Raw genomic sequence first — 4,754 nt, forward strand, 5'->3', positions numbered from 1 at the left:
GGAATAATTGCAACCCGTGTGAAAGTGATGGTCATTTGTACGTTCCAGGCAACCTAGGCATCACTCTAGGGCGTTGTTCCACCAGATCGAATTGTTAGGGCCTAAGAAGTCAACGCGAGAAGCATAAGATACAATATAAATATAACAGTTTTTCCATCGTATAGAACGAATAATAGCAAACAGTGTGAAAGTTATGGTCACTTCTACGTTCCGGGCAACCTAGGCTTCACTCTAGGGCGTTGCTCCACCAGATCAAACAGTTAGGGCCTTAGAAGTCGACGCCCGAAGCATAAAATACAAAATAAATAAAACAGTCTTTCCATCCTATAACAGGAATAATTGCAACCAGTTTGAAGATGATGGTCATTTCTACGTTCCGGGCAGCCTAGGCTTCACTCTAGAGCGTTGCTCCACCAGATCGAATAGTTAGTGCCTTAGAAGTCAACGCCAGAAGCATAAAATACAATATAAATACAACAGGTTTTCCATCGTATAAAACGAATAATTGCAACCAGTATGAAAGTTATGGTCATTTCTACGTTCCGGGCAACCTAGGCTTCACTCTATGACGTTCTTCCTCTACACCGAATGGCAACGGCCTCAGAAGTCAACGCCTGAAGCATAAAATACAATAAAAATACAACAGTCTTTCCGTCCTATAACAGGAATAATTGCAACCCGTGTGAAAGTGATGGTCATTTGTACGTTCCAGGCAACCTAGGCTTCACTCTAGGGCGTTGCTCCAACAGATCGAATAGTTAGTGCCTTAGAAGTCAACGGCCGAAGCATAAAATACAAAATAAATAGAACTGTTTCTCCATCGTATAAAACGAATAATTGCAACCAGTATTAAAGTTAACGTCATTTCTACGTTCCGGGCAACCTAGACTTCACTCTGGGGCGTTGCTCCACCAGATCAAACAGTTAGGGCCTTAGAAGTCAACGTACGAAGCATAAAATACAAAATAAATAGAACAGTGTTTCCATTGTGTAAAACGAATAATAGCAACCAGTGTGAAAGTTATAGTCATTTCTACGTTCCGGGCAAACTAGGCTTCACTCGACGGCGTTGCTCCACCAGATCAAACAGCTAGGGCCTTAGAAGTCAACGCCCGAAGCATAAAACACAATATAAATATAACAGTTTCTCCATCGTATAGAACGAATAATAGCAACCAGCGTGAAAGTTATCGTCATTTCTACTTTCCGGGCAACCTAGGCTTCACCCTAGGGCGTTGCTCCAACAGATTGAATAGTTAGGGCCTTAGAAGTCAACGCCCGATGCATAGAACACAAAATTAATAGAACAGTTTTTCCATCGTGTAAAACGAATAATTGCCACCGGTGTGAAGGTTATGGTCATTTCTACGTTCCGGTCAACCTAGGCTTCACCATAGGGCGTTGTTCCACCAGACCGAATAGTTAGGGCCTAAGAAGTGAACACCAGATGCATAAAATACAATATAAATACAACAGTTTTTCCATCATACAAAACGAATAATTGCAACCAGTATGAAAGCTATGGTCATTTCTACTTTACGGGCAACCTAGGCTACACCATAGGGCGTTGCTCTTACAGATTGAATAGTTAGGGCCTTAGAAGTTAATGCCCGAAGCATAAAATGCAATAAAAATACAACAGTTTTTCCTTCATATAACAGGAATATTTGCAACCAGTTTGAAAGTGATGGTAATTGCTACGTTCCGGGCAACTTAGACTTCACTATAGGGCGTTGCTCCACCAGATCGAATAGTAAGTGCCTTAGAAGTCAACGCCAGAAGCATAAAATACAATATAAATACAACAGTTTTTCATCGTATAAAACGAATAATTGCAACCAGTATGAAAGTTAACGTCATTTCTACTTTCCGGGCAACCTAGGCTTCACTCTAGGGCGTTGATTCAACAGATTGAATAGCTAGGGCCTTAGAAGTCAACGCCCGATGCATAAAATACAAAATAAGTAGAACAGTTTTTCAATCGTGTAAAACGAATAATTGCTACCGGTGTGAAAGTTATGGTCATTTCTACGCTCCGGTCAACCTAGGCTTCACCATAGGGCGTTATTCCACCAGATCGAATATTTAGGGCCTAAGAAGTGAACGCCAGAAGCATAAAATACAATATAAATACAACAGTTTTTCCATCATACAAAACGAATAATTGCAACCAGTATGAAAGCTAGGGTCATTTCTACTTTACGGGCAGCCTAGGCTACACATTTGGGCGTTGCTCTTACAGATTGAATAGTTAGGGCCTTAGAAGTTAATGCCCGAAGCATAAAATGCAATAAAAATACAACAGTTTTTCCATCATATAACAGGAATATTTGCAACCAGTTTGAAAGTGATGGTAATTGCTACGTTCCGGGCAACTTATGCTTCACTCTAGGGCGTTGCTCCACCAGATCGAATAGTTAGTGCCTTAGAAGTCAACGCCAGAAGCATAAAATGCAATATAAATACAACAGTTTTTCCATCGTATAAAACGACTAAGTGCAACCAGTATGAAAGTTAACGTCATTTCTACTTTACGGGCAACCCAGGCTTCACAATAGGGCGTTGTTCCAACAGATTGAATAGTTAGGGCCTTAGAAGTCAACGCCGGATGCATAAAATGCAATAAAAATACAACAGTTTTTCCATCATATAACAGGAATAATTGCAGCCAGTTTGAAAGTGACGGTCATTTCTACGTTCCGGGCAACCTAGGCTTCACTCGAGGGCGTTGCTCCACCAGATCGAATAGTTAGGGCCTTAGAAGTCAACGCCCGAAGCATAAAATGCAATAAAAATACAACAGTGTTTCCATCATATAACAGGAATAATAGCAACCAGTTTGGAAGTGATGGCCTATTCTACGTTCCGCGCAACCTAGGCTTCACTCCAGGGCGTTGCTCCACCAGATCGAATAGTTACGGCCTAAGAAGACAACGCCAGAAGCATAAAATTCGATATAAATACAACAGCTTTTCCATCGTATAAAACGAACAATTGCAACCAGTGTGAAAGTTATGGTCATTGCTACGTTCCGGGCAACCTAGGCTTCACCCCAGGTCGTTGTTCCACCAGATCGAATAGTTAGGGCCTAAGAAGTGAACGCCAGCAGCATAAAATGCAATATAAATACAACAGTTCTTCCATCATATAAAACGAATAATTGCAACCAGTATGAAAGTTATGGTCATTTCTACGTTCCGGGAAACCCAGGCTTCACTCTATGGCGTTCTTCCACCACACCGAATAGCTACGGCCTCAGAAGTCAACGCCTGAAGCATAAAATACAATAAAAATACAACAGCCTTTCCATCCTATAACAGGAATAATTGCAACCAGTTTGATAGTGATGGTCATTTCTACGTTACGAGCAACCTAGGCTTCACTCTAGGGCGTTGTTCCACCTGTTCGAATTGTTAGGGCCTAAGAAGTCAACGCCAGAAGCATAAGATACAATATAAATATAACAGTTTTTCCATCGTATAGAACGAATAATAGCATCCAGTGTGAAAGTTATGGTCATTTCTACGTTCCGGGCAACCTAGGCATCACTCTAGAGCGTTGCTCCACCAGATCGAATAGTTAGTGCCTTAGAAGTCAACGCCAGAAGCATAAAATACAATATAAATACAACAGGTTTTCCATCGTATAAAACGAATAATTGCAACCAGTATGAAAGTTATGGTCATTTTTACGTTCCGGGCAACCTAGGCTTCACTCTATGGCGTTCTTCCACTACATCGAATGGCAACGGCCTCAGAAGTCAACGCCTGAAGCATAAAATACAATAAAAATACAACAGTCTTTCCGTCCTATAACAGGAATAATTGCAACCCGTGTGAAGGTGATGGTCATTTGTACGTTCCAGACAACCTAGGCATCACTCTAGGGCGTTGTTCCACCAGATCGAATTGTTAGGGCCTAAGAAGTCAACGCGAGAAGCATAAGATACAATATAAATATAAGTTTTTCCATCGTATAGAACGAATAATAGCAAACAGTGTGAAAGTCATGGTCACTTCTACGTTCCGGGCAACCTAGGCTTCACTCTAGGGCGTTGCTCCACCAGATCAAACAGTTAGGTCCTTAGAAGTCAACGCCCGAAGCATAAAATACAAAATAAATAAAACAGTCTTTCCATCCTATAACAGGAATAATTGCAACCAGTTTGAAGATGATGGTCATTTCTACGTTCCGGGCAGCCTAGGCTTCACTCTACGGCGTTGCTCCACCAGATCAAACAGCTAGGGCCTTAGAAGTCAATGCCCGAAGCATAAAATGCAATATAAATATAAAAGTTTTTCCATCATATAACAGGAATATTTGCAACCAGTTTGAAAGTGATGGTAATTGCTACGTTCCGGGCAACTTAGGCTTCACTCTAGGGCGTTGCTCCTCTAGATCGAATAGTTAGTGCCTTAGAAGTCAACGCCCGAAGTATAAAATACAAAATCAATAGAACAGTTTTTCCATCGTATAAAACTAATAATTGCAACCAGTGTGAAAGTAATGGGCATTTCTACGTTCCGGGCAACCTAGGCTTCACTCTAGGGCGTCGCACCACCACGTCGAATAGCTACGGCTTTAGAAGTCAACGCCAGAAGCATAAAATACAGTATAGATACAACAAATTTTCCATTGTACAGCATGACCAATTGCAACCAGTGCGAAAGTAACGATCATTTCGACGTTTCCGGCATCCTAGACTTAACTCTGAGGCGTTGTTCCACCAGATCGAAGAGTTTGGGTCTAAGAAG

This window comes from Calliopsis andreniformis, chromosome 11, assembly GCF_051401765.1.
Source record: "Calliopsis andreniformis isolate RMS-2024a chromosome 11, iyCalAndr_principal, whole genome shotgun sequence".
Taxonomy (NCBI): Eukaryota; Metazoa; Arthropoda; class Insecta; order Hymenoptera; family Andrenidae; genus Calliopsis; species Calliopsis andreniformis.